Source organism: Heterodontus francisci, chromosome 6 (genome assembly GCF_036365525.1).
Source record: "Heterodontus francisci isolate sHetFra1 chromosome 6, sHetFra1.hap1, whole genome shotgun sequence".
NCBI lineage: Eukaryota > Metazoa > Chordata > Chondrichthyes > Heterodontiformes > Heterodontidae > Heterodontus > Heterodontus francisci.
In genome coordinates, this window is record NC_090376.1 from 38,844,442 (window position 1) to 38,863,576 (window position 19,135).

Sequence of the window (19,135 nt, forward strand, 5' to 3'; positions counted from 1 at the left end):
CAGAAAGTGAAATGAAGAGAAAGATGGGGTTGAGAGAGAAAAATAAGAGACAGAAAGAAAAAAAGTATTTTTTAAATCTTTTCTTAAGCCACCCAACAATGATTACAATCTGAGTGAATCAGACAGCACACTTGTAAAAAGGTAACTTTCAATGACAGAGGTTGTTTGGCAGAAATTAAGACTCAGCAACCTCTTAAAAATTAATTTACATTGGAATGAACAACCCCTAACTTTTTCAGGCCTTTGTAAATGGGCATTTAGTAGTAAGTACCTCAAATTCACTCCCATCCATATGTTTCAATGCTTAATATCTCAGTGCGTTACCAGCGTAGCGCAAGCACCTGGAGGAGTAGGGCAACTCGAATAGCAACTTTCCGATTTCCATGTTTAACTGCAAATGTGCAGTCTCCAGAAGTTGCTGTCTGACTTACAGTTCAGTAACAGTGAGCATCAATAGCCTCATCATTATTTTTAATTGCAAAATCCAGGTAAATGTGGCACTTTTGGAGTTGATGTGGTAATGTTTCATTGTCTCCAATCTCTGGTGGTCAGTTGAGGGGCTTATCAAATTCTATGTTGGTTTTCTGCTAAGGATAGCATTTAAATTCTTTTTGATAATATGCTTGCATGAGGAAGGATTTTAAGGTTCTGGTGTTGGTATTTAAAGAAATTATTTATTTCCCACTCTCTTGATGACATTGGCTGGAGTAGTTCCATGGCTGCCATATGGTATCTTGCTCAAGTAACCATTCTTTACAGACAGCAATCTGGAATTTTACACCCCCACCACCCTGGGAGTGGGCTGGGAAGCATAAAATCAAGTGGGAGGTGGGAGATACTATTCCCGTTGCTTACCTGCCCCCGCTGCTATTTTACCAGCTATGGGGGAGGTGGAAAATGGCCTTCCCACCCCAGGCCAATTGAGCCCTTTAAGTGGCCAATTAATGGCCTTCTCCCACCACCTCTGGTATATTACCAGTGACAGACAGGCACTTCAGCACCTGAGGAGGCCGCTCAGTAATACCTGGTGGCCTCCTTGCAGACTGTGAGGGCTCTCCCAGCTGCACAAGCCGTCCCCCACTATAACACCTCCCCCCACCCATCGCGACCCAGCCGGTTGTCCCCAGCAAGACCCAATTACCTGTTCCAAGGGTGACGTTCATGTTGCTCCTCTCACTGGGTGCAGTCCCAACAGTGGCCTCTGCCCTCTGATTGGCTGGCAGCTTTTGGAGGTGGGACTTCCTGCCTCAGAGGGGCAACCAAAGCCTATTAAGGGCCTGGGCCACACAAATCTGCTGTGTGGCTTCCAGGCCTGGCAGAAGCGAGCTCTCGCCCAACTTTTCAGCCGGTGAGCAGGGCCACCGAAACCATGTAAAATTCCAGCCTAAGTATCAATACAGCCAAGTATCATACAGTATCACAGCCAAGAATGAAACTCTCGGATGATTCCTCTCAGGGGTTTGGTGACCAATTGCACCACACCAGCTGATGATAAATCAACAGAGACCAGGAATTCAAACAAAACCAGCTTGTCTGTATAATGTTAGTACAGTCCACATATTGGTGTTAGTCTGATTAGCCCACTATAAGCTGAAGGAAGCCTACACTCCAAATCACCCATCATAAAAAGTTAAACAAAATCGAGGTGTTACTAAGTTGACTTTGATGTATTTGAATCACCTTATTAAATGTTAGTTTTTGAAACAGATTCACAAACGCGACAGCAATGATTCGGAACTTAGCTATTGAACGGGGCAATTCATAGGCAGCAACCACAATTGCTGTTTGTGCTCTGATCACTTTTTTCTGAAATGTGTACAAAGTTTTTGTTGCGTTTAATTCATTTTGCCGTTGAAATGTCAAATTATTTTAGAGGTTTCCAAACGCTCATCAGCAATGCTGGTGTAAAGATGTAAAGAGTTTACTGAATTGCACAAAGTAGAAGATGCACTCAATAACATAAGCGATGTTGTATGATTGCCTTTAACAGTGACATCCCTTTAAGATCTTATTATGCGAATGAGCTAAGTACCAGGATGCAGTCATGTGACTCAGAGCCAGAGTGACTCTGCAACTGAAACACCCAGAGTAAGGTTCTGTAAATAGTTTGCTCTGTGCTGGCAAGGCCTCAAAAGTGGTCATATTGAAAAAGCAACAGAGTATGTTAGCAGGCTGATCCCATAGCAACATAAACTGAATACAGAGGGGGAGAAATTTCAGAAAGAATAGCAACAGGTGAGATGCAAATTCCAAGAGGAAGAGATGTTAAACCGAGATGATATGCGGACTTTTGAGCTTCTATATTTGTTTTTTATCATCTATATTCCATGTAACTAACTCTGATGTTATCTAATGTTATGTATTTTTACTTTTAGTATACGAGACTTATATTTGGTAAGATGTTGTATGATTGCCTTTAAGAGTGATGTCCCTTTAAGATCTGTCTGCTAATGAGCCAAGTACCAGGACACAGTCATGTGACAGAGTAAGGTTCTGTAAATAGTTTGCTCTGTACTGTATATAATAGTGTAGTTGTAATAAACCAGTTTGGGATCTTCAACCAACTAAACTCCATGCATCTCATTTATGTTGCATCAGACAACATAAAAGAACTCATTACAAGTGGCACCTTTATAACTAATTTTTATGCTGATGGCAAATGGTGAGCATTAATTGGCCGATATAACGTTTGGCCACCACAAGCATGGGCATTATAAGTGGTGGAGACTGCATTACAAAAAGCAACGATTTCAACCATTGAGTCACTGTGGGGAAGAGGGTTGGGCTGGCCCTAGGTTGAGGAAAGCAAGTCTATTAGATTTCATCCCTTTTCCAGAAAATGTTGTCAAGTTATGCATAGATATACCACTTTATTAACGTACAAGTTATAATTCTACAAGTACACAGGACTCCTGTTATAAAGCCTATACATTTGAATTTTGAGAAAACCAGCAGATACCATCACAGCATTTACATAATATTATGTTTAAGGTAAGACAAGAGGATTTAATGTATCAAAATAAAGACATAATGGGTGGAATCTTGCGAACTTAGTCCCTGCTGGAATGGCAGGACCATTTTCAGGTGGGGAACCCGACTAACTGATTTGCATGCCTTGTGGTTGCTCTAAGAACAATGCCATCATCCTGCCTCCAGCTTTCCTGACCAGTTAAGGAGGGCGGAGGGGGTGGTGGGGGGGGGGCGGGGGTGGATGACACTCTAATGTAGTGCAGTGGTGACTTCACCTTCAAGAAACCGTACCTTTAAGATGTCAGGCCACTGATATATATGACTGATAATGTCACCAGTTACAAGGAGACGCCATTTTGAGAGCTCACTCAGCACAAGGCTTTACAGAGAGAAAACACACACCAGCGAGGAAAAGATCTGTACCTGAATCAATGCAAATGTAGATAAGACAATAAATAGTGTTTATGTTGAATTCTTAAATAAAGCCTGCGGCCATCATTTAAAGACTTAGGAACACAGCACAACACTACAATTGCTGCTGACAAGGAGACAAAAGGATAAAACAGACAAAGCACTGAAGGTTCCAAGGGGAAGAAAACAGACAAAAAAGTCAATTGAAAACCAGGACTGGATCAGAGAGAAAATGTGGACTGGAACAGGAAAAAAAAGGTTTTGCAGAAATAAGGAAAATAAAAGTGATGCAGCCATAAATTAATTATTAAAAGAGGTGAAAACCTGAACACAGGAGCCATTTTTAAAAAAAAGGTTTACAAGAAGGCAAATCACAGAGCCAACCCAGGAACAGGTTAAGGAGGAAAGCAAGTCTATTAGTTTTCATTCCTTATCCAGAAAATGTTGTCAAGTTATGCATAGATATACCACTTTGTTAATACACAAGTTATAATTCTACAACTACACAGGACTCCTGCAATAAAGCCTATGCATTTGAATTTTGAGAAAACCAGTAGATACCATCACAGCATTTACATAATATTATGTATAAGGTAATGACAAAAGACTTGCATCAACAATTCCAGATTTAAGCAAAAGTAATCACCACGTGTGCGCAACAACTTCCAGTCTTTCCAGCCTTTACAGAGACTGACTGCAACCTAGGGTCACACTGGAGCAAATGCTAGCAAGATTCAAACTGCTAATAGTAGCACTCGATATCAATACAACCCAAAGAAAGAGAGAGCGTTACTCCTACACTATGCTGGACTAAAAGTCAACATTATCTTAGATGCACTCACAGACACCAGAACCGATGATGATAATGATGCAGTGTTTGTTCTAATAAGGTATTTTCAACCGAGGGCCAATTCTCACTATGAAATTTGTGTCTTCAGGCAAACAAAACAAGTGTGAGATCCTTGACATCTATGTGACAAGACTTAGTCTGAGCCAGAATTGCAACTTCACAGACACGGAGAAAGAAATCATCTCCCAGATCATTATGATCTGCCAATCACCATGACTAAGAAGGCAAGCTCTTAGAAAGGGAGAATCATTAAACTTGCAAAGGATACTCAATATTGGCAGAATGCTGGAATCCAGCCAAAGTCTTAGAATGGAAAGCGGCAAATAATGTAAGATGAGAATCCAGAGGCCAGGTCGGATCGTCAACAGAATCCGTGAACGCCACAAGAGGACGATTTCACCAGAGAAACACACCAAACACGAGGGCACAGAAGAAACCCAGAGAAAGGTCCGAGGCACGTCAAGGAAGACCAAGACAGAGGTCACAGTCACATCACGTTTCAACATGCAATTTTTGTAGTGGTGCATAGCGTCACTGCAAAACCTGTCCTACAAGAGGAAAGAAGTGTAATGCCTGAGGAAAAATGGGACATTTTGCAAGAGTATGCTGATCGAAGCCTGCACAAGATTAATAGAGTTAATTGCCAGAAGGAAGATTACATATTCGCAACACAAGAGAAGATCTTTGTTGCTCGCAGCCACAAGCACTGAAAATGCCTGCCCATGTGTTATGAGTTCATTTTTTAAAAAATTCATTCATGGGATGTGGGCATCGCTGGCCAGGCCAGCATTTTTTGCCCATCCCTAATTGCCCTCGAGAAGGTGGTGGTGAGCTGCCTTCTTGAACTGTTGCATTCCATGTGGGGTAGGTACACCCACAGTGCTGTTCGGAAGGGAGTTCCAGGATTTTGACCCAGCGACAGTGAAGGAATGGCAATATAGTTCCAAGTCAGGATGGTGTGTGACTTGGAGAGGAACTTGCAGGTGGCAGTGTTACCATGTATTTGCTGCCCTTGTCCTTCTAGTTGGTAGAGGTCACGGGTTTGGAAGGTGCTGTCTAAGGAACCTTGGTGCATTGCTGCAGTGCATCTTGTAGATGGTACACACTGCTGCCGCAGTGCGGTGGTGGTGGAGGGAGTGAAGGCTTGTGGATGGGGTGCCAATCAAGCAGGCTGCTTTGACCTGGATGGTGTCGAGCTTCTTGTGTTGTTGGAGCTGCACCCATCCAGGCAAGTGGACAGTATTCCATCACACTCCTGACTTGTGCCTTGTAGATGGTGGACAGGCTTTGGGGAGTCAGGAGGTGAGTTACTCACCGCAGGATTCCTAGCCTCTGACCTCCTCTTGTAGCCACGGTATTTATATGGCTACTCCAGTTCAGTTTCTGGTCAATGGTAGCCAATAGGATGTTGATAGTGGGGGATTCAGCGATGGTAATGCCGTTGAATGTCAAGGGGAGATGGTTAGATTCTCTCTTGCTGGAGATGGTCATTGCCTGGCACTTGTGTGGCACGAATGTTACTTGTCACTTATCAGCCCAAGCCTGGATATTGTCCAGGTCTTGCTGTATTTCTACATGGACTACTTCAGTATCTGAGGAGTCACGAATGGTGCTGAACATTGTGCAATCATCAGCGAACATCCCCACTTCTGATTTTATGATGGAGGGAAGGTCATTGATGAAGCAGCTGAAGATGGTTGGGCCCAGGACACTACCCTGAGGAACTCCTGCCGTGATGTCCTGGACCTCAGATGATTGGCCTCCAACAACCACAACCATCTTCCTTTGCGCTAGGTCTGAATCCAACCAGTGGAGAGTTTTCCCCGATTCCCATTGACTTCAGTTTTGCTAGGGCTCCTTGATGCTATACTCAGTCAAATGCTGCCTTGATGTCAAGGGCAGTCACTCTCACCTCATCTCTTGAGTTCAACTCTTTTGTCCATGTTTGAACCAAGGCTGTAATGAGGTCAGGAGCTGAGTGGCCCTGGCAGAACCCAAACTGAGCGTCAGTGAGCAGGTTATTGCTAAGCAAGTGCCGCTTGATGGCACTGTTGATGACACCTTCCATCACTTTACTGATGATTGAGAGTAGACTGATGGGGCGGTAATTGGCCGAGTTGGACTTATCCTGCTTTTTGTGTACAGGACATATCTGGGCAATTTTCCACACTGCCAGGTAGATGCCAGTGTTGCAGCTGTACTGGAACAGCTTGGCTAGGGGCGCAGCAAGTTCTGGAGCACAGGTCTTCAGTACTGTTGCCGGAATGTTGTCAGGGCCCATAGCCTTTGCAGTATCCAGTGCCTTCAGTCATTTCTTGATATCACATGGAGTGAATCAAATTGGCTGAAGTCTGGCATGTGTGATGCTGGGGACTTCAGGAAGAGGCCAACAATTCGACAATCTCTGCAGTAATTGACTCGAACGCAACAGTCAACATAATGGATGACTCCACATTCCATGAGTTGGAAAGAAAACAGAAACTGCAACTGAACAAGCCGATATCTAAAATCTTCCCTAATAGATCAGATACACCTCTACCAGTCCTAGGGATCATCCAAATTACTCTCAAATCTTCACATGGGTTCACATGTGAAGTGAGTTACATACTGTCGACTTGAGCAAGGGAAATCTGCTAAGTTTTAAATTTGCCAGCGAATTAAAGCTGATCACAATAAATGCCATCAGAGGACAGAACTACCTGATGAAAAACAACATCCTGGGGAAATATTCACAATTATTCAAAGGCACCATCAAAATGAAAAACAAGAAAATGAAGCTCTGCTTCGATGAGTCAGTCCAACACAAACAATAGAAACACAGGACAATTCCATTCCATACTAGATAAGACGTAGAAAATGAATTCGACTGACTGAAGAAGTTGAATATCATTGAAAAGACAAAAGGGCCAACATCGTGGATCAGTCCAATTGTTGTAGCTCCCAAACCCACAGGACAAGTACAAATTTGCATGGACATGAGACAGGCTAACAAAGCGATAAAACGGGAAAGGCGCCCAATGCCAACACTAGATAAGATAATTGAAGATATGAATGGGTCAACAATCTTCAGTACCCTAGACTTGACCACTGGATATCACCAATTTGAGTTAGACAAATCCAATCGATACATAACTACCTGCAGTGCACACGTTGGATTAAGAAGGTACCAGCACTTAATGTTCGGAGTAAACACAGCCTCTGAAATTTTTCAATCAGCGGTGGCAGAACTACTTACAGACCTGAATGGAATCAAGAACATCTTAGATGACATTATTGTATACAGGAGATCACAAGCAGAATATGACAAATACTTACAAACAGTCTTGGATTGACTCCAAGTGCACAATTTGCGATTAAATAAAGACAAGTGCATTTTTTCAGCTATGGAAGTGAAGTTCTACGGGCAAATATTTAATGAAAAAGGTCTATCTCCAGATTTGAAGAAGTTGAAGGCAATCTTGAACACCAATCCTCCCATGAATGCAAAACAGGAAACAAAGTCCTGGTATTGAGGATGATGTGCCTGAAACATAACCCCTCCAAGTTTCAAATTACAGTCCAACTGAGTTTTGTTCAATGTAATTTTGTCATTGTAAAAAAATTTTTAAAGAAAAGGGGGAAACTTTAAATTTAAAAGCGGGGTAATGTAATGTAGTGCAGTGGTGACTTCACCTTTAAGAGATCAGGCCATTGATGCAACTGATGTCATCATCACACATATATAAGGAGACACCATTTTGAGAGCTCACCTAGCACATGGCTTTACAGAGAGTAAACACACACCAGCAAGGAAAAGATCTGTACCTAAATTAAAGCGATGTAGATAAGTAAGACAATAAGTAGTGTTTGTGTTTAATTCTTATAGCCTGCGACTATCATTTAAAGACTTAAGGACACAGCACAAACGCAACACACGTCTAAAGCAGCAATGAAGGATGTCTTTTGAAAGGGACCAAGGCAGGACTCTCAATTACAGCAGTGATTGCAGCATACAATCCAGTGTGAGGGAGCCAACGACCTGCAGAATGGATGAAAGCTGTGGAAAAGGTACCTGTCCCCTGTTCACAGACTCGTCCCTGGAGGTGATGAGTAATGATTGATGGAATAAGGGCACGGAGAGAAGCCCTCTTCCTTGAAGACAGCAGGAGGCGGCGGCCAGCCAACCTCACCAAGGAGGCGTGACTCCAAGTAGCAGAAGTTGTTGGTAACCTAAGTGTTGTGCCGAGGACTGGGTCCAATGCCAGAAAAGGTTTAATGACCTCATAAGGTCCAGCAAGGTGAGTGTCCTGCAACTCTCAGTTGGCAGCCATTAACCTCTCTCACCTCCCTAGCATTCTTCTGCACAGCACTCCTCTGACTGACACACCTTGCTGTCAGACACATTCCTTTCTTTTCAGCCTCTTCCTCAAATCTCCATCGCAACAGACAGTGAGATGGGAGATGGTGGTGTAGTGGTAATGTCACTGGACTAGTGATCCAGAAGCCCAGGCTGATACTCTGGGGATAAAAGCAAAATACTGCAGATGCTGGAAATCTGAAATAAAAACAAGAAATACTGGAAATACTCTGCAGATCTGGCAGCATCTGTGGAGAGAGAAGCAGAGTTAATGTTTCAGGTCAGTGATCCGTCTCTTGGACTTGCGTTCAGATCCCACTACGGCAGCTAGTGGAATTTAAAATTAATTGAATTTATTAATTCATTGAATGAATGAAAATCTGGATTTGAAAGCTAGTCAGCAACATTGACCATGAAACTACCATCGATTGTTATAAAATCCATCTGGTTCACTAATGTCCTTTAGGGAAGGAAATTTGCCATCCTTACCTGGTCTGGCCTACATATGACTCCAGAGCCACAGCAAGGCACTCAGTCATATAAAACCACTACATAAAAGTTAAAAATAAAACTGGATGGAACATCTGGCATCAATCTAGGCACCAGAAACAAAGGCTAAGTCTGATGACCATGCAAAATCCTCCTTACTAATCTCTGGGGGCTTGTGCCAAAATTTGGAGAGCTGTCTCACAGACCAGTCAAGCAGCAGCCTGACATATTCACACTCATGGACATACTGAAACACCATCACCATTCCTGGGTAGGTCCTGTCTCACCAGCAGGGCAGAACCAGCAGAGGTGACGACAGTCAAGAGGGAGTTGCCCTGGGAATCCTCAACATTGACTCCAGACCCCATGAAGTTGCATGGCATCAAGTCAAACATGAGCAAGGAAAGCTCCTGCTGATCATCACCTACCGCCCTCCCTCAGCTGGTGAGTCAGTACTCTTCCTGTTGAACACCACTTGGAAGAAGCACTGAGGGTGGCAAGGGCACATAATGTACTCATGGTGGGGGACTTCAATGCTCATCACCAAGAGTGGCTCAGTAGCGCCACTACTGACTGAGCAGGCTGAGTCCTGAGGGACATATCTGCCAGACCAGGTCTGCAGCAGGTGGTGAGGGAACAAACAAGAGGGAAAAACCTACTAGACTTTGTACTCATCAATGTTACTGTTGCAAATGCATCTGTCCATGACAGAATTTGTTGGAATGACCACTGCGCAGTCCTCGTAAAAATGAGGTCACCCACAATCATGTTGTGTGGCACTACCACAGTGCTGAATGAGATAGATTCAGAACATATCTTGACGGCTTAGAACTAAGCATCTATGAGGCGCTGTGGGCCATCAGCAGCAGCAGAATTGTATTCAAACACAATCTGTAACCTCATGGCCCAGCATATCCCCCATTCTACCATTACCAGAATGCCAGGGGATGAACCCTGGTTCAATGAGGAATGCAGGAGAGTATGCAACCCGGTGAAGCTACAGCACAGGACTACTTGCAAGCCAAACAGTGGAAGCAGCATGCAATAGACAGAGCTAAGCAATCCCACAACCGACGGATCAAACCAAAGCTCTGCAGTCCTGTCACATCAAGTCGTGAATAGTGGCAGACAATTAAACAACTAACAGGAGGAGGAAGCTCCACAAATATCCCCTCCTCAACGATAGAGGAGCCCAGCAAATCAGTGCAAAAATAAGGCTGTAGCATTTAAGATCTAGCATAACCTTCAGCCAGAAGTGCCGAGTGGATGGTCCATCTCGGCCTCCTCCTGAGGTCCCTAGCATCACAGATGCTAGTCTTCAGCCAGTCTGATTCAATTTGCATGCTATCAAGAAACAACTGAAGGCACAGGATACTGCAAAGGCTATGGGTCCTGACAACATTGTGGCAATTGTACTGAAGACTTGTGCTGCAGAACTAACCACGCCGCTAGCCAAGCTGTTCCAGTACAGCTACAATACTGGCATCTACCCAAAAATTCACTCGTAATGGGAGTTGATCTTCTAGCACTTTCCGGTCCTCTTCAGATAAGCCAGAGGTATTGATTCTGTGTAATCCCTCATTTCCAGCTTGCTTCTCTGGTTCTACAATCACTTGGTCTGTGAAGCATAACTGCATTGTGTTTCAAAAGTTTGAACTTGGATAGGATATCAATGGCTTTCCAGTTCATGCTGGGAAATTTGGTATCCATCTTTCTATTGTTCTTTTGCTTTCTGCTCTTTATTTTACTTTGCTGTATTTACTCTGCACTGTTTCCCCTTTAAGAAATTATCTTATCTAGACTAGCTGTTTGGATGGAGAGAAAGTGTTTGATAGTGTTCTGTGTTTATCTTGCTTGCAGCACTTAAGCTTGTCTGTTTACACAGCTGTTCAATTGGCAGTTCAATTTTTTTTGCTAGAGTTTGTTTATGTTCTTCACACTTGAGTGGTTTAATGCTTTTTAAAAATTTTGACTGCACGAACGGAAACTCTGCTGTGATCGGTGTTTTCCTGTGCTTTTTGCTATCAGACACCTCCTGTAATAGCGCCTGGAACAGCCTGGAAGATGAATTAGGTTTTCCTCATTTTTTTTTCCGCGGAGCCTTTGAAAAAAATCAATTTCTTAATTTTTTCTAACTGGGACTCCTCTACAGTCTGCACAATGACACACCCAATCACAGGAATTTATTTGCAGCCTGTCATTCTGTGCTCTGTCGTCTACAGCTGGAAGTAGGTTCTTTCTTTTCACTGTTAGGGCCTTTTGAACTCTATCTTTTTTGGCTAGAGGAAGGGTTGTTTTCAAAGCTGTTTCACCTGTGGTCTTTAAGCTTAGATCTTGTGTTTTCACCACAGCTGGCACCATGCAATGAGCTCTTTATGTTGTCTTGTGCAACAGAAATGAGATGCGTGGGGTCCAGTTATGAAGCTCTCAAACAGGTTTATTAGCAGCTAAACTATTATATACAGTACAGAGCAAGCTATTTACATTTTCGCCACCTCCAGCGTGATGCCACTACCAGTCGCATCTTCCCCTCCCTTCCCGTCAGCATTCCGAAGGGATCGTTCCCTCCGCGACACCCTGGTCCACTCCTCCATTACCCCCACCACCTCGTCCCCGTCCCAGGGCACCTTCCTCTGCAATCGCAGGTGGTGTAATACCTGCCCATTTACTTCCTCTCTCCTCACTATCCCAGGCCCCAAACACTCCTTTCAGGTGAAGCAGCGATTTACTTGTACTTGTTTCAATGTAGCATACTGTATTCGCTGCTCACAGTGTGGTCTCCTCTACATTGGGGAGACCAAGCGCAGACTGGGTGACCGCTTGGCGGAACATCTCCGCTCAGTCCGCAAGCAGGACCCTGAGCTTCCGGTTGCTTGCCATTTCAACACTCCCCCCTGCTCTCATGCTCACATCTCTGTCCTGGGATTGCTGCAGTGTTCCAGTGAACATCAACGCGAGCTCGAGGAACAGCATCTCATCTACCGATTAGGCACACTACAGCCTGCCGGACTGAACATTGAGTTCAATAATTTCAGAGCATGACAGCCCCCCATTTTACTTTCATTTTTAGTTGTTTTTTTTCTTCCTTTTTTTACATTCCTTTTTACATTTTTTACATTTATTTCATTTCATCTTAGTTTGTTCAGTTTGCTTACCCACTGTTTTTCTCAGGTTGTTTTCCTTCAGGTTTGCACTTGCTGCTGTTCAATATTCAGTGTATTCACACCTAATCTGTACTAATGCTTTGTCTTTCAACACACCATTAACATATTGTTTGCCTTTGCTCTGTGACCTTTTGGTCAGCTATGTGGCCTGGTCCAATCTGCACCTTCTCCTTTGTTATCTCTTGCCCCACCCCCACCTCACTTGTTTATAATCTGTGACTTCTCTAATATTTGTCAGTTCCGAAGAAGGGCCACTGACCCGAAACGTTAACTCTGCTTCTCTTTCCACAGATGCTGCCAGACCTGCTGAGTGATTCCAGCATTTCTTTTGTTTGTGTTGAAGCTATTTACAGAACCTTCCTCTAGGTGTTAAAGTTGCAGAGTGCCTCTGGGTTGTAGTTACATGACTACATCCTGGTACTTAGTCCAATAGCATACTGAGATCTTAAAGGGACATCACTCTTAAAGGCAATCATACAACACCGCCTATATGAATAAAGCATTGTATACTCAAACTACGAATTCCATGCTGAGTATCAGTCAGGCAAACTCAACCCAACAGACTATCTTTCACGGCATCCTTTGTCGACAAGCAGTCCTGCTAGTCGTGAAGAACAGACTGTTGCACAACATCTTAATCATGTGAGTGTAAATGCAATGCCAAAGTCGTTAAAAAATTAACTGACATCAGTAGCAACAAAACAAGATGAAACATTGCATCTAAGTATGACAGCTATGCAATGACAAAACTGGAAAGACGTGATTGAGAGAGCATCTGCAAACAAAATCGCTCATACACGCTACAAGGTCTTCACAATGTTCAAAATGCCCACTGATAAGCACTTGCTTGTTGTCACTAATGACTACAGCAGACTCTCAGTTGTAGAAATAGTTACATCTACCTCAGCAAAAGCAGTTGTCCCAAAGCTAGACCAGATTTTCACTTTGTTTGGAGCCCCTCAAACAGTGAGAAGCAACGATGGACCCCCATTCAACAGTGATGAGTTCAGTAAATTTGTGAACTACCTGGGCTTCATTCACTGAAAAATCACATCCTGTTGGCCAAGAGCTAATGGAGAAGTTGAGAGATTCATGCATTCCTTGAAAAAAGTGATCCATGTAGCTACTGCGGAGAATAAGTCGTGGAAGCAGAAATTGTATAGTTTTATTCGCAATTACAGAGCGACTCCTCACTCAATCACTAGAAAGCCTCCAGCTCCGCTCATCTTCACACATCCTATGCGCACACGTCCTCCTGAGCTACCCTGCAAAGCTAATGATCAAGATGTATATCAGTGTGATTGAGAACAGAAAGATTGTATGAAAGCAAATACAGAGGGAAACATGAAATTAAGAACGACACTGCTAAAACCAGGAGACAAAGTGCTTGTAAAAGGTGATAGTTAGGTTGGGAAGCAAACAATCCCCTATTCGGCAGGAGCTGGGGAATGTAGATTGGGAGCAGCTGTTTGAAGGTAAATCCACATGTGATATGTGGGAGGCTTTTAAAGAGAGGTTGATTAGCGTGCAGGTGAGACATGTTCCTGTGAAAATGAGGGATAGAAATGGCAAGATTAGGGAACCATGGATGACAGATGAAATTGTGAGACTAGCTAAGAGGAAAAAGGAAGCATACATAAGGTCTAGGCGGCTGATGGAAGACGAAGCTTTGAAAGAATATCGGGAATGTAGGACCAATCTGAAACGAGGAATTAAGAGGGCTAAAAGGGGTCATGAAATATCTTTAGCAAACAGGGTTGAAGAAAATCCCAAAGCCTTTTATTCATATATAAGGAGAAAGAGGGTAACTAGAGAAAGGATTGGCCCACTAAAGGACAAAGGAGGAATGTTATGCTTGGAGTCAGAGAAAATGGGTGAGATTCTAAACGAGTACTTTGCATCGGTATTCACCGAGGAGAGGGACATGACGGATGTTGAGGTTAGGAACAGATGTTTGATTACTCTAGGTCAAGTCGGCATAAGGAGGGAGGAAGTGTTGGGTATTCTAAAGGGCATTAAGGTGGACAAGTCCCCAGGTCCGGATGGGATCTATCCCAGGTTACTGAGGGAAGCGAGAGAGGAAACAGCTGGGGCCTTAACAGATATCTTTGCAGCATCCTTAAACACGGGTGAGGTCCCGGAGGACTGGAGAATTGCTAATGTTGTCCCCTTGTTTAAGAAGGGTAGCAGGGATAATCCAGGTAATTATAGACCGGTGAGCCTGACGTCAGTGGTAGGGAAGCTGCTGGAGAAGATACTGAGGGATAGGATCTATTCCTATTGGGAAGAAAATGGGCTTATCAGTGATAGGCAACATGGTTTTGTGCAGGGAAGGTCATGTCTTACCAACTTAATAGAATTTTTTGAGGAAGTGACAAAGTTGATTGATGAGGGAAGGGCTGTCGATGTCATATACATGGACTTCAGTAAGGCGTTTGATAAGGTTCCCCATGGCAGGCTGATGGAGAAAGTGAAGGCGCATGGGGTCCAAGGTGTACTAGCTAGATGGATAAAGAACTGGCTGGGCAACAGGAGACAGAGAGTAGCAGTGGAAGGGAGTTTCTCAAAATGGAGACGTGTGACCAGTGGTGTTCCACAGGGATCCATGCTGGGACCACTGTTGTTTGTGATATACATTAATGATTTGGAGGAAAGTATAGGTGGACTGATTAGCAAGTTTGCAGACGTCACTAAGATTGGTGGAGTAGCAGATAGTGAAGGGGACTGTCAGAGAATACAGCAGAATATAGATAGACTGGAGAGTTGGGCAGAGAAATGGCAGATGGAGTTCAATCAGGGCAAATGCGAGGTGATGCATTTTGGAAGATCCAATTCAAGAGTGAACTATACAGTAAATGGAAAAGTCCTGGGGAAAATTGATGTCCAGAGAGATTTGGGTGTTCAGGTCCACTGTTCCCTGAAGGTGGCAACGCAGGTCAATAGAGTGGTCAAGAAGGCATACGGCATGCTTTCCTTCATTGGACGGGGTATTGAGTACAAGAGTTGGCAGGTCATGTTACAGTTGTATAGGACTTTGGTTCGGCCACATTTGGAATACTGCGTGCAGTTCTGGTTGCCACATTACCAAAAGGATGTGGATGCTTTGGAGAGGGTGCAGAGGAGGTTCACCAGGATGTTGCCTGGTATGGAGGGCGCTAGCTATGAAGAGAGGTTGAGTAGATTAGGATTATTTTCATTAGAAAGACGGAGGTTGAGGGGGGACCTGATTGAGGTGTACAAAATCATGAGAGGTATAGACAGGGTGGATAGCAAGAGGCTTTTTCCCCAGAGTGGGGGATTCAATTACTAGAGGACACAAGTTCAAAGTGAAAGGGGAAAAGTTTAGGGGGGATATGCGTGGAACGTTCTTTACGCAGAGGGTGGTGGGTGCCTGGAACGCGTTGCCAGCGGAGGTGGTAGATGCGGGCACGATGGCGTCTTTTAAGATGTATCTAGACAGATACATGAATGGGCAGGAAGAAGAGATACAGACCCTTAGAAAATAGGCGACATGTTTAGATAGAGGATCTGGATCGGCGCAGGCTTGGAGGGCCGAAGGGCCGGTTCCTGTGCTGTAATTTTTTTTGTTCTTTGTTCTATGACATCCAGCCATTTGCAGTGACCAACACAAAAGGATCACTGATCACTGCTAAGCGTGGTTCACAAATCATCACACAAAACGCATCATTCTTCAAAATGTTGCAAACACCAGTTGCAAGCGTTGCCTTTGATCCAGACATTGACACTTCACAGGAACCACATGAGCTAAATGAGACAACACCTAATGTCACACATCGATATCCTACTCGTGAGCAGAAATGTTTGTCATACTTATGCGATTATGCTACAAAGTGAAATTATGGCCAAGCAGAACAATGAAAGCAAACCATTGAAACACCGTGAAACAGCTAGCTCTTTCTAGAAGTTCGAATATTGTACCGATTGAAAAGAACAAAAAGCCGATATACCTCTCATTTACCAAGAAGGGGAGGGGTTTAGTATTGTTCATTTGAGGTCATTTCCCCTGGCTGGGGAATCTAGAACATGGGGACAGAGTGTCAGGAGAAGAGGTTGATTATTTAGGACAGAGATGAGGAGAAATTTTTTCACTTCAAGGGTTAAGAGTCTTTGGAATTCTCTACCCCAGAGGGTTGCAGATGCTCTATTGTTGCATATATGCAAGGTTGGGATGGATAACTTTTGATTCCTTGGGGAGTGGGTGGGAGAGTGAAGTTGAGGCAGAAGATCAGCCATGATCATATTGAATAGCGGAGCAGGCTCAAGTGAACATATGATCTACTCCTGCTCCTATTTTATGTTTTTATGAAGCAATACCCTCATCACAGGGTCTATAAGATCAAGGGTCAGCTTTCTTGACCTCTCTGAATAACAGTGCCACAGAAAGCTCAGGCTCTTGCAACAGGTAGTTGCAGACAGATATAGCCTCTTGGAAGAAGCCCTACACCCAAGAGGAGCAAATGGCCGCCCATTTCCCATGGCTGTTAAGATACCCACAGCCCTCCATTTCTTTGGGTCCAGCTCCTTCTAAGGATTGGCTGGCAACATCTGTAGGATCTTGCAATCTGCAGTCCATAACTGCAGCAGCCAGGTCACTATTGCTTTCTGAAGGCTTCCAACTAGTTTAACTTTGAGAGAGGACAGTCAACCGCAGAGGGCTGTCTGCTTGGTTCCTATGCAAGCTTTCCTCAGGTCCAAGGGGTCACAGACTGCATTTGAGTCAATCAAGGCACCATCAGAACAGCCAGGCATATTTGTTAATCAGAAGGGCTTCCATCCCTTAATATACAGCTGATGTGACCACTGCATGAAGATAATGCAGGTCTACGTCAAGTATCTGCAGTATTTTGCTTTTATTTACCTGAGTGTCTACCCCATCAAGCCCCTACCGAATCTTATATGTTTCAGTGAGATCACCCCTCATTCTTCTGAAGTCCAGAGAGTATAGGCCCAATTTACTCAGCCTCTCATTGTCGGCCAACCCTCTCATCTCAAGAACCAATTTAGTCAACCTTCTCTGTACTACCTCCAAGGTAAGGACATCCAGACCTGAAACGTTAACCCTGATTGTCTGTCCACAGATATTGCCAGACCTGCTGAGTATTTCCAGCACACTGTTTTATACAAGTATAGCCATAGTTAGATATGGAGACCAAAACTATGCACAGTACTCCATGTGCAGTCTCACCAAAGCCCTGTACAATTGTAGTAAGACTTCCTTGTTCTTATACTCCAATTCCCTTGCAATAAAGGGCCAATATGCCATTTGCCTTCCTAATTGCTCTTCACACCTGCATGCTAATTTTCTGTTCCTTGTATAAGTGCACCCAAGTCTCTCTGAACATTAACATTTGAAAGTTCCAAGCCTTTTCTAAAAAAAAAATTCTGCTTTTCTATTATTACCAAAGTGAATAACCACACAATATGCACATTATACTGCATCTGCTACCTTATTGCCCACTTACTTAACCTGTCCATATCTCTTTGCAGCCTCACAGCTTACATTCCCACCTAGCTTTCTATAATCAGAAAACTTGGAAACATTACTCTCCTTCTCTTCATCCAACTCATCAATATAGATTTTTAAATAGCTGAGGTCTCAGCACTGATCCTTGCAGCACTGCATTAGTTACAGCTTACCAACTTGAAAATACCCTGTTTATTCCTACCCTCTGCTTCCTGTCCGTTAATCAATACTCCATCCATATTACCCCCAATTCCAGGAGCTGTTATCTTGTGTATTAACCTTTTGTCTGGCATTTTATTGAGCTCCAACTATACTACTGGCTCCGCTTTATCCACTCTACTAGTTATCTCCTCAAAAAACTAATAATTTTGACAAACACAATTTCTCTTTTGTTGGCTCTGTCTGATCATACTCTGATTTTCTAAGTGCGTTAAGACTTCCTTAATAATAGATTCCAACATTTAACCAAATACTGATAACAGGCCAATGATGATAGCGTTACAAGTGCTAACCTGTAATCGGCTGGAACCATTCTAGAATCTAGGGAATTTTGGAAAATCATAGCCAGTGCATCCACTATCTCTGCAGCTACCTCTTTTAGAATCCTAGGATCGAGGCATCAGGCTCTGGGGCTTTGTCAACTTTTAGTCCCTTAAGTTCTTCTAAACTTTTTTCTGCTGATACTAACTAATTGAAGTTCTTCACTCTTATGAGTCCCTTGGTTACACCCTATTTCTGGTACTTTGAAGGCAGATACTGTTACAGCCAGGTGAGGAGGGGGTCTCAGGCTCCCCCTTCGCCCCTTCTCTGGTTTGACCACAACAGGGTTAATCCTTTTAACACAGTAATTTAACTTATCACCTGTGAGCACTTTCTCCTGTTCCTCTAATATAATTGCAAAAGAACCAGACAGGTTTTCTTGAGTTTAAACAAGCTGTAAGTTTATTACTCTCAACACTCTAACCCAGCTAAAATACTAAAAATACGTTACACATTCACACAAGAGGGAAAGCAGATCTGGTGGTTGGATTAAAGTCCAGAATAAATGGAATTTAAATACAGTTCTGAGTCTAATAGTTCTCAACTGAAATTGTAGTCCTGTAGTCCTCGCTGGGCTACATGCAAAGTGATGGGCTTGCTTTGCTCAGGGCTCCTGGAAGCAGAAGACAGAGTTGCTTCTCATCCCGATTGCTGGCTGTGGCGGTCTGTAGGCTTGAGGGTGTTCCCAGTCACAACTTTCTTTATTCTTTCTGGAGAGCTAGGCTGGATGAGACTTGTCGTCTCCAGTTTGATCTTTTGGTGTTTCAAATGTAAATTTCAGTGGCCATCTTGGCTGCCAGTTTTTTTTTTAATTACTCGTAGGATTTCCATTTAAAGTCTAATGCAAGCTCCAACCAATGAAATTTGATATATAGGGATTTCATGACACT